This window comes from Anabrus simplex, chromosome 1, assembly GCF_040414725.1.
Source record: "Anabrus simplex isolate iqAnaSimp1 chromosome 1, ASM4041472v1, whole genome shotgun sequence".
Lineage (NCBI taxonomy): Eukaryota > Metazoa > Arthropoda > Insecta > Orthoptera > Tettigoniidae > Anabrus > Anabrus simplex.
This window is the reverse complement of record NC_090265.1, coordinates 593,455,055-593,467,897: the sequence shown is the minus strand read 5'-3', so window position 1 is coordinate 593,467,897 and position 12,843 is coordinate 593,455,055.

The window sequence follows — 12,843 nt, the reverse complement described above, 5'->3', positions numbered from 1 at the left end:
GTGGGGATTTCTCCGTAAATTACTGTAGACAGTGAGTAAGATTATATTAAATTGCACGTCTCTTAGCGATATCCGAAAAACAAAACAGGGAGGACGCCATACATTGTTTGCGATGTAAAGTAGGCATTGGGGAAGTTCTGACAATTATGGCAGGCCACATTCCCTATTGCCATCACAATCGAGTTCGGGAGTTTCTTCTATAACGGCAGGCTCACTTCTCAGCCGTCATTCACAGTAGAGATGGAGTTTTCATTATAAATACAAGCCCCTTTTCCGAATGCCAGTCACAAGCGAGTTGCAGATATTTGACTATAATCGAGAAATGCAGCGCTATCTAGCGTATCAACAATCGAAACACGACAATAAATCATAGGACCATAGATGTAGATCTCTCCAAATTGAACTGAAATTGTGCTATCAGTATTGTAACACGACTTGCCGTTTAAAAAAAATACCCCGAAACGAAGGTCTTCACCGTCATTAAAATGCATCCATATTTCGATATTTTCCGAGACCAAAAATTATACACTTGAACAACTTGGAATTTTTCCTCAAAGACAGAGTGTCCAGGTTTTGGGATTAGTAATTGTATACATAGGCCTACGGATAAATTAAGGAAGAAAGTAATACAAGTAAGACAGTTGAAATAAATAGGAAATGGGATTATAACTGAGGACAGTCGGATAGGACAAAAACGTAGGGCCTAAATACCAAGTGGATGTATTGGAAAATAAAATACCCCTCAATAAATTGTGATGGTGTGAGTTACGGATACAAGAAGGCGGCAACAGAGGAGAAATTTAGGCGCATGGATTATTAGATAAACAGACAAGAGGATGACTTAAGTCTAAAGAGGCAAGGCAGAGGCAAGAAATTAAAGCGTAAAACAGAAGTAGAATAGAAATACGGTAAAAATTACAGCAAATTCCAGAAACACCTTACGCTGTGAAATAATGGGCTACACTCCGCAGTACTGTTCAACTATTAACAACGCCCTTTAGTGCTATCCGAGGGCAATCCGGTATTCCGCCAATATCCCGCAAAACGACCGATTACTTTGCTTTCCACCCAAGGAACAACCACGAGTTTACAGGAATGATGACGAAAATGGCAATACGTCAGTTCCCTGCTGGCAAGCAGTCAGAGACGTTGCCATGGTAACATGTAGGTTTGTTATCGGTCTATCGGGCACTCACTGCAGAGCATGAGAACCGCAGAAAATAGTATGTTTCTCAGTCATTTGAAGAGTAAGCGAAATTATGTACATAAGAAAAGTTGTTTATAATGAAGGGACGTTTCACATATAGTCCACGGATTTTACAGAAAATCAATAGTGTAAGAGAAAATGGAAGAAAACTGTTCTGGTTTTACTATAAGCCCCCCTCCCTCCCGTTTGTTCAGATATTTTAAAGTCATATGCATATCAACACCTTCCTCGGGATGCATTTACTGTAAATATGAAGTTTGGTTGAGATCTATCCAGCCGTTTCGCCGTGATGGCGGAACAAAGAGACACGAAAAATAAAAACCAGTGATACGGTCTTGAGTTGACCTAAAACGGGTAAATATCAGAAAAAATGGCAAAACAAACGAAATTACAGACAACGGACTCCGTACAACGTTATTTATATAGATAACGGATGAGCATGACGTACAGATCTACGGCCTGTTCAGCTCTCAAGGTACTGTTGCTAGGTAACACATTTTGTCACAGGACTAGTATTTTGTCACACAAACTTTCGTGTGACCCCCAGCTCTAGATATATTTAGCCCCATGGGCTCTTAACTTGGGAGCGTGGGTTGGTGACCACAGAGATCTTAGCTGAGTCCTGCATTGCTTCCAATCAATAGTGCCAAGTTCCTCACTTTAATCTATCCTATCCGACCTCCCTTGGTCAACTCTTTTTCATTTCCGACCCCCGATACGTTCATTTTTCGAAGTGTCATACCCCTTCTATTTCTCCCCTCTGATTAATATTTATAGATAATAGTTTCCCAGTTGTATTTTCTCTTAGAACAATAATCACCACCACCAGCAGCATCTCAGACATTTATATCAAAATGACGGAATGGTCTGACAATGAAGACATCCCAGTCTCATCATGTCACAAGCTGTGAACATTTGTAGGGATACTTTTCAACAATCCTTCATCTCATGTATACCGAGATCATGCGAAGAGTAGGCGTAGGCCTATCTGTAAAATCTCAAAGAAATTTTATTACCTCCTATCAACAGCACGTAGCATCGAACGTTTAATTAATTTAATTTGTAATCTTTGTCCTACTATTACAGATCTAAAACAAAATTGCCTCAACTACGTCTGACTGTCTCTAGAACCTTCATCAAATAGTTGTTGGTAACCAAATAATATACGGCTCAAGGTTGCCATCTTTCGCCTCCGCCACAAGTTTCTCAGTAATTGCACCAAGTGTAGTAAGTTATGTAGATTGTAACACTCATTTGTTGTTAGTTCTATAGCCTGAAGTTGCCTCGCTTGTTAGCGAGAATTTCGCAAGTTTCACAAAGTAAGTATACAAGTTTATAACTCGCCTGAAGGAAATCAACTCTGATCTTCTAAAAGTCTGCAACTCTCCATTTCAGCTTGATAAATCGCTGGATCAGAAAGTGAAGTTCCAGAACATGTTATCAGTAAATTCACAAGGAAAGTGCATAAAGTGCTTAACTGGAGGTGTAACTGGGTGGAGCGTAAACCAATAGCTTGGTGGTTTTCAAACTTTTCCAGTTCAGTAATAATACGGTAATAATACGCATAACAACGTTTTTATGCAACACTAACAACTTTTACGGTTTTCGGAAGAGCCACGGGGGCGGAATTTCGTCCCGCAGGAGTTATTTGATGAGCTAGTAAGTCTACACCCCCTGGGGCTGGGGACAGTACAATAAAACTCACGGTATTCCCTGCCTGTCATAAGAGGCGATTAAAATGGGTCCCAGGGACTCTTAATTTCGGAGCGTATGTTGACGACCACGGGACCACTAGCTGAGTCATGGCATTGCTTCCACTTACTTGCACCAGGCTCCTTACTTTCATCTATCCTATCCGACCTTCCTTGGTTAACTCTTGTTCTTTTCCGACCCCGACGGTATTAGGTTGCGAAGCCTAGTGGGTCTTTCATTTTTACGCCCTTCGTGGCCCTTTTATTTCTTTGCCCGATACTTTCATTTTTCGAAGTGTCGGGACCCTGCTATTTTTCCCTCTGATTAGTGTTAACAGAGGATGTTGCCCACTTGTACTTCCTCTTAAAACAATCACCACCCCACTAGTAAATCTATCAAAACACGACGCTGACATATTTGACTATACTCAAGTTTTCACCTCTCACTGTGAAGGGGTGAGGTGGGCCACTTAAAGTGGAACACCCTCTCTCTTCCCAGGACATATCTGAGCACCTTCAAATACTACTGGACTGAGTTAGTATCCAACCCACCAACTTAGGTATTGTAGCTATTGCCACTCAGCCCGAACTCTTAACTGTTAGGAGAGATTTAATACGGTACACGTTGGTTCGGTCTATTCTTAACTACGGAATATTGGCATGGGGAGGAGGTTACAAAACCTCAATCAATAAACTACGATGTGTTCAAAACCTTATATCACGGATAATGTACCAGAAAGAAATATATCCAAGTGGTCAACTATATGCTGAAGCAAATATAGTTAACGTAAAGCCACCGTATGCCATAGAAATATATTAACAAGAACAAAAATATAATTGAGAATATTAACCATGAATATTCAACAAGCAGTTAATATTTACCAACGTTGAACATTATACAAACCAAAACCTAGTATAAAAAACTTCATTCCAAATTTATTTAATGTCCTTGCCGATTCTTTACAAACAAGTATATCCATCATACCCATACTCGTACTTCAGGCATCATTGTTAATATATATTTTCACTTACAATCCTGAATTACCACACACAAGATTTCATCTTACGTGTTATTTCTGGTTTCATGACTTGACTCTGCTGAGGTTGGTATGATTCTATTAATAATAGATGTAATGTGTGCGATAGATATCTTAAGTTTAATATAGCAATGATAATACTAATACTGTAATATATTTAAGAGTTAGTGAAGAGATTGATTTCTTTTTAGTATTAATTATTGATGTTATTAGAAGAGCTATGTATATAAGAAACAGCGTCCTTAAAATATGCAAATAATGTAACGAGTTAAGAAATACGGAATACTACCACAAAGATACTTTTCAGTTAACGGCACCTTTGGTAAATAAGGATAATTCCACTTTATGATCAAAACATGCCTATTAATCACGCCTTGCCTAAGCGATTAGGTAACACTGGTAAATATACGGGAACACATATTTAACATTACAAAAGTGTACTAAACATACAATGAACAATTATGCCCTTGAACAAATTCAATAAAATTATAGTTTGTGACATGAATGGCCCCCTTTTTCATTACCCATTTTCTGAAAATCTTGGAACCAAACTGAATACAATCACTCTCATTTACTTCTCTGCATAGATTTTTCACTCTAAGCTTACCATTTTAAACAATGAATAAATGATGATGATTGTTGTTTTAAGGGGCCTAACATCGAAGGTCATCGGCCCCAATTAATAAATGAATGAATTAAATAAATTAATTAAATAATTCATTTCGTTCAAGTTAAATTTAAAATAGTCTTGTCACGACGCATTAGTGAAAAACAGTTAATTACAGAATGACCGCGGAATGTCAGATATATGTAGAGTCAATTCAAATCGGTCTACAACTCGCCTTACCTATTTAACGTTTTTCATTATCAATAAAGTATTTATGTAAAAGTAAATGAATATACATCTAGCAATTCGAGAGGTTGAGATGAAATAAAATTCCTGTTTGAAATGTTTTGTTCTTATTTCCCTTATTCTCTAACAATGTAAGTGATTTACATTGCTTAAGTGAACTCCACAGTTAGGGCGAAGAAAAAATAAAATAATAATAATATACTGAATATTCATGTCCTAAAGATCTCTGATCATGCGGAGAAGGAGAATTGAATTATATGACCACTTGCTAAGAATGAAACCAACACGATCATCGAACCGGATCTTTACCTATTTTAAAGATAAGAAGACCCAGCCAACTTGGTTCAAGGCGGTAAAAAGGGGCCCACAGGATACGGGGAACAATTATGAACATATACAAGGAAGCAACCCACTCAGGAGGAAACTAAAAGACCAGCAGGGTTTTCAAGAAAGACCAAAGTTGAAGACGGGAAAAACGTGGACGGGGAAAAGAAAAGAGCAACACCAGCAAGAATGAAGGAGTAGTGGACAAAGATCAAAGCCCAGAGAAGACAGCTGAAATAACGTGGTCCTTAGTAGGTTGATACAACAACAACATTTAAAAAAATAATCATCTTCAAGAAGACTCATTCTCGAGATAGTAAAAGCGCCTTATACACTTAAAAAATTTCTACCCCAGTCGAATTGGCTAAGTCAATATTCGGGGTCAGATACAATAAAATGATCTGTAAAGTCTAAGAAAGATAGTTTATACCAAACTTACACGTCATGATCCGTGAGGCAAGACAACAGGAAGAACCACTCGCGAACTACCGGTGAGATAAGAAAACGAGGAAACAAACAAGCGACGAGTGCATCAGGTTTTCTGGAACTCGCTACATTTCCACGTCACAGATCACTGCCGGCATGCGTAGTGAGTTACGAAACACTGTCATTCAATGGTTGCTAGAAAGACAAATTGAGAATTGAGAAAAAAATTGGCAACATGTAATTGGAGTTCATTCAGACAACAGGAAACTGTTCTTGACGTATTGTTTCATATCATCACGATGAATAAACTTAGTTCTTTGAAAGTATTGTTGTCGGCTTCCTTCTCAAACCCCTTATGCCTATTAGATCGAAATGTATAGAAGTATATCAACCATTATTATAATTGAACATATTAACTTTTGTCAAGTTTGTATTTGTTTTTAGGTACTTGTCAAAAATAAATTATAGGCTAATTTCGTATGTTATAAAGGGACTTGCGATAATTTTAACATTCTGAATCGTAGTAAGATTAACGATGTTTTCTATACTGTTTTTATATATAATCCGCATCTAATCATTTAAAACATCTTCAAATCTTTAAACTACCTATTCTAGTTATCCCTACAGTATGATAAAAGCCAGACCATAAAATGCAACATTCGTGCTTGTCTGGACATACTTATGAGTACTGAGGGGGGCACATAACTGTGAGCTTTCATTCAGGATCTGGTGGTTTCAATCCCACCGTCGGCAGCTCTGTAGATAGTTTTCCGTGGTTTCCCATTTTCACATCAGGTAGGCCTAAATGTTGGGGCTATACCTTAATTAAGGCCATGGCCGCTACCTTCCCAATCCTAACTTTTTCCTATCCTTCCGTCGCCGAAAACCTTGCGTGTGTTAGAGCGACATTAAACAACTAGCCAAAGAAAAACGCACCTCAGAAATTACTAAAATTAGACATGAATTTCTGTAAGTTAGTCGATGGCATCGTGCATGCCGGGCTGAGTGCTCATGCGGTTGAAGCGCTGACTTCAGACCCCAACTTGGCAGGTTCGATCCTGACTCAGTCCGGTAGTATTTGAAGGTACTCATATACGACAGCCTCGTGTAGGTAGTACCGACACGTAAAAGAACTTCTGCGGGACAAAACTGCGGCACCTCGGCGTCTCCGAAAGCTGTAAAAGTAGTTAGAGAGATCAAGCAAAGGTGCAGATTTGCTCTCTTCATGTCGCTGTGTTGTGTATCGGCCCATCGATCGCAAGTTGTCCATGGTCCCTTTCTTGACGACTTTCAGCATGTGGTTGAGTGACTAAGGCATTGGCTCCTCACCAAGGCGGCCGCGGTTTGAATCCCAGCGAATGTACGTCGACTTTTTGAAATGAGAAGTCATAATAATAATAATAATAATTTAGTATGGCTATTTTTAGCCGAGTGAAGCCCTTGAAAGGCAGACCCTCCGATGAGGGTGGGCGGCATCTGCAGTGTGTAGATAACTGCTTGTTATTGTGGTAGAGGATAGTGTTATGGTGGTGTGTGAGTAGCAGGGATGTTGGGGACAGCACAAACACCCAGCCCCAAGCCACTGGAATTAACCAATCAAGGTTAAAGTCCCCGACCCGGCCGGGAATCGAAACCGGGACCCTCTGAACCGAAGGGCAGTACGCTGACCATTCAGCCAACGAGTCGGACATGAAAAGTCACGCCCTCATGGTTTATATTACACACAAAACTGGAGGTCCCAACACTATGATCGCGAAACGACTGCGCTGTGTGGTCATAACATGCCTAATACAGCGTTCCTGTGACATATGAAACATGAGAATGCTGAGAATGTGCACAATATCTTGAAATTTTAAGTGTCATATACACTACCCTAGGTTTTAACGTGGTAATGTGATGTGAGAGGACAGTGACGGCACTGGAATCACACTTAGACCTGCTGCATGCATCAAGAACAGCGAAATGAATGTCCAACACATGACAGAACGGAAGTGACATGTCCTGTGACACGTATCCAGGCTAATACTGTGTTGCAATCAACTGTATATAAAGTAATGTAACTTAAACATGAAGATCTTGTCATGCACGTTAACGGCATTCCCCACATCATGACGTGGGTACTCTTACATATTTCGTATTCAAGCATGCATAAAAAAGGAAGCAACATGCAGGCAGCTATTCAAAAGCAACAGAAATGCAACAAAAGCATAAAGCTGACACTGTGGGATTTTGAACACAAAATTATCGTTCATTGTGTGGCAGATCGGCCCCTGGCGCAAGCTCGAACACGGCGATGCATACTCAGCACCGATGAATCCAAATTGTTTTCGGGCAATTATCCTACTCTTGGATAGCAACGTCAGTCAGTTGTTGACTGTTAGCAGGAGGATTAGGACGGTGGGTAATTGCCCTCCTCAGTTCACGGCATGCATGTTAAACATAGTTTATATCCTCATAATATACCGGCCACGACATTCGCTGTTTGCCGTTAGTCTCAAGGAACTGATTGACCACTCTACTTCGATGGGCACGAGCATTATTATCCACTAGTGTAAAGCCTTCGCCCATAATGTAACAGCAGGTTGGAGGATGTTGTCTTCGTATACCAGACCAGTCGTTTTACCCTGGATGAGAATTGGAGACGTACGTCGACCAAACCTGATCCCACTCCAAAACACGACGGAACCGCCTTGCTGCTGATGGGCTCCAGAATGAAGGGCTCGTTCCATCTCTCACCGGATGATCTCTAGATTCTAACGCCTTTGTTATATCGATGCAAGTTTGTGGTGACGTCATCAAAAAGAGCGTACGCTTCCACTGTTCCTGATGCCATGGGCTGTGAGTTGTTGCTCACCTCACACGACCTGCCCTACGGTGCTGTTAACAAGGAGCTTTTAGGATAGGCCTCGCTGATAGCAGTCCTCATTCGTACAGCCCATTTCGCACTATCTAGTCTGACACATTCATCTCGGTGGCCCTCCGAACCTGGCAGAACAAGTTATGAGTAGCTGTGGACCTACGACGTACTGAAAGTAACAAATACCGGTCATCCCTGTGAGCTGTTTTGCGTGGCCGCCCCATCTGTCGTCGGTCAGCAACAGTTTGCGTCTCCCTGAACCTTTTCTAAATTCTGGCACTCTGATTCACTCCAACACGAGTTGTGACATCCACTTGTCATCTTTATTGCAGCAATGTCACAATTCGAATGCGGTCAGTAGCAGAAATTACCTGTCCTGCACGTGCTGTCTAAACAGCATCGACCTTACAAGAGATGTTAAACTGACCGACACAACAAATGCCTCCTATCGGACAAATATCGAACCTGATCTGTCACTATGTATCTCAAACATTGGCCTAGACTGCATACCGTAAACATGTTTGTGGTACCGAGGCATATATAGTATGGAATCGTAATATGAAAAACTTCTTGGAATCTATATTTGCCTAAATTCTTTCAGCGATGTCTTGAATTTCCGGGTAGTCGCGCGCCCTACTTTCCTAACCCTTGTTTTGGCGGTTGCGGTTGATTGCGGATTGCCGTACTTTATAATAGTCACTTTGATCTCTTGCTTGTTCACCCAGAAAGCTTCCTGACGATTGTCCTCACGATTATCTTCCTTTGTTAGTCAACTTTCGCGCATTTTCTCCCGGATCGGCACAACAAAAGTAATTTTCTTATGCCTATGCTGCAAACACGATCCCTAATAACGTCGGTTCGTCGGTTCACGATCTCAGAACCATTGTCTCCGTGCTTAGTCGACATTCTGCCTCTTTTGCGCCGGTCAGAGCGGCTCAGACGGTAGGGCGCTGGTCTTGTGATACCAAATTGGTGCGTTCCATCCCGGCTTAGTCCGGTAGTAGTTGAAGGACCGAGTTCGACAGCTGCAGTCACTTACACCAAGTGCAGCCAGTGTCTAGTGTTCGGAAAATAGTGGGTTCGAGTCCCACTGTCGGCAGCCCTGAAGATGGTTTTCCATTTTCACACCAGGCAAATGCTGGGGTTGTACCTTAAATAACGCCATGCCCGCTTCCTTCCCACTTCTAGTTTTTTCCTCTCCCATCGTCGCCATAAGACCTATATGTGTCGGTGCGACGTAAAGCAACTTGCAAAAAAAAAGTAGTTGAAGACTCTCCAGGCTTCGGGTCGCTAGATTTACCGGCGTGTGGAAAAAGTTATGCGGACAAAATTCCGGCACCTCAGCGTCCCCAAAGCTGTAAAAGTAGTTAGTGTTCCGAGTTCGAAATCCGCCTGCTTCAGGTGGGAGTTTCAATTGGACCAGCGCGCGGCGACACGAAATATGCGGCATTAAAGCCCTGTCAAGCCCAAAACTGAGCCTCAGTGTTCTCCCATCTTCATACAAACATGAGAAGAAGTCCTATACCCCAACATAGACTTCGCTTCGATAAAATGGGGTATTGTTCACTCGAAGCTGAAAGTAAAAAAAGAAAGGACGGATGGCTAGGACATTCATTGAAGGAGGATACGGAACTTTATGAAAACTCCAGCAAGTGATCAGATATTGGCATCTCGAAAATCCTATTTGACTGAAGCGAAAAATATTGATATTCTGTTCTCTAATAATATTCTGTGGGCTTGTTCTATATACGCCGTTCCTTATTTCTCTGTAAGCTTTCACATTATGACCAGTGTAAGTCTGGCTCCTTGACTGGATAGTCAGCGTCGAGGGCTTTGGGTCAAGGGGTCCTGGGTTCGATTCCTGGCCGGGTCAGTGATTATAAGAGCGTCCGATTAATTCTTCTAGCTCGGGGAGGGACGTTTTTGTTTGCCTCAGTATACTCTTCTTCACATACGTGCAATACATCACACTATCAACCACCACAGAAATACGCAACAGTGAATATCCTTGCACATAGAATTCCACCCAGTGGGTTGAAGCAATAGAATAATATTCACGGTATCCCTCACCTGTCATAAGAAGCGACTAAAAGGGAGGCCAGGAGTTCTTAAATTGGGAGCGTGGCTTGGGGACAACGGGACCCTAGCTGAGTCCTGACACTGCCTCCACTTATGCCGGGCTCCTCACTTTCATCTATCCTATCCGACCTCACTTGGTACTCTTGTTCTTTTCCGACTCTGACGGTATTAGGTTTACGACGCCTAGGGAGTCTCATTTTCACACCCGTCGTCGACCTTGTCTTTCTTTGGGGATACCTTCATTTTTCTAAGTGTCGGACCCATTCAAGGTTTTTTCCCTTTGATTATAGTGTTAACAGAGGGCGGTTGCCCAGTTGTACTTCCTCTTAAAAACAGTAATCACCAACACATAGAATTGGCATCAAGAAGGGCAACCACCGAGCAAGTGGTCGCGTGCTTTGTGTCACGTAGCTCTCAACTTGCATTCGGGAGATATTGGATTCGAAACCCACTGTAGCCAGTTCAGAAAATGGTTTTCCTTGGTTTCCCATTTTCACACCAGGCAAATGCTGGGGCTGTACCTTAATTAATGCCACGGCCGCTTCCTTCCAATTCCTAGGCCTTTCCTATCCCAACGTCGCCATAAAACCTACCTGCGTCGGTGTGACGTAAAGCAACTTGTAAAAAAGAGAAAGAAGGGCAACTGGCCGTAAAATAGGGCCAAATCAATATGCGCGCCACAGGTCGCATCCCTTGCACCACCAGGGTTGGAAAATGCAGCAGAAGGTTGAGTTGAAGTGTAGGAATACGATGAGAACAGAAAGTAAATCGTTCAGATAACACAACAAAGATCCTTTTGAAATACAAACAATTTGACTCACATGTCTTACACAATAATACTAGTAGTAAAGATGATAAGGAATGCAAGGCGAATGAAGCATATTCACAATCAATGAAGACATAGATTCTAATTAATATATGATTCATGAGAATGTGTCACACACTAATAGTTATTAAAAGGTCGAGCGAGCCAGCTATGTAGTACGCGTCGTGAAATTGTATTCGAGAGAAGGTGGGTTCGAACTGCTTCCTTTCCAGAACTAACGTGCACGTGCTACTGCAAAGTTAAACCACTAGCAAAATAAAAGTTACTGGACGTTGGTTTGAGTTATAGAAAATGTATCAGCATTGTGTGTGTGTGTGTCTCGAATCTTTGTCCCGTTTCTGTACCGGCTTTGGTATGAAGTGAGATGAAATTTCGTAGCGAGTTTTTCCATACAGGTGCCCTTCCTGACAAAAACGTCATCAGAGGAGTTAATGAGATGTAATGAATGTCGAGATAAATAGTAGAAACCCGATGCCAGTATGTAGCGTAGCCCTACATCTGTCGAGTAGCATCGAGAGGTCTGCTCAAGGCTTAACGTCTCCATCCGACAGATGAATCGCCATCAACAGTGTCATATGCCCTCACTCCACATGAACACCGAGGAGAAGTTTGGAACTGAACCCATGCTTTTGGCACGCAATCTAATGATTAGAAATTGCACCACCTCTCCTATCCTGCCTGCCAACATTCTGATGTAGATTCTTTTTCAACCAGCTGGACTGGAGCCGGCTATGACAGTGTCAGAATTTGGAGACTCAACTGAACTATCATGGCCAGCAGGCGGACTTTGAGATTATATCGATATTATCAACAGAAAAAAAAAAAGCCAGACTATTTCGCTCACATCTTCCAAAATGAGAATTACAGTGTGATACAACTGATCATAACCGACAAGATGGAAGGAAACGTGACGTGGACATTTGCAGAAACGATTATCCTGAGCGCAGAACCTCAGACAGTAGTTCGATAGCCAGGCTGTGTAGCTCAGACGGTAGGACGGCTATCTGAGCTCAAGTTGACGGGTTTGATCCCGTCTCACTCCGGTTGTATTTGAAAATGCTCCTCAGTCTCGTGTCGGTGCGACAAAATTCTGGCACCTTGGGGTCTCCGAAGACTGTAAAAATAGTTATTAGGACGTAAAAGAAGGTCATTAATTATTAATAAATATTTAGATACCCAAGATACAAAGACACTGATCCGGGAAAAACAAAATATAAAACATTACTCGATGATGTTCGCCAACCTTCTACAACGAGACAGTACCAGAAACAGAAGGAGAGTTGTAGTGCTGGTGATTACTGTTTTAAGAGAAGTACAACTGGGCAACCAATCTCTATTAATACTTATCAGAGTGAAAATGGAAGGGATCCGACACTTCGAAAAATTAAGGTATTGGACAAAGAAATAGAAGAGATGGGCATGAAAATGAGAGACTCCCTAGGCCTCGGGGACGAAAAAGAACGAAAGTTTACCAAGATAGGTCAGATAAGATAGATGAAAGTGAGGAGTTTGGCACAATTAAGTGGAAGCAATGCCAAGACTC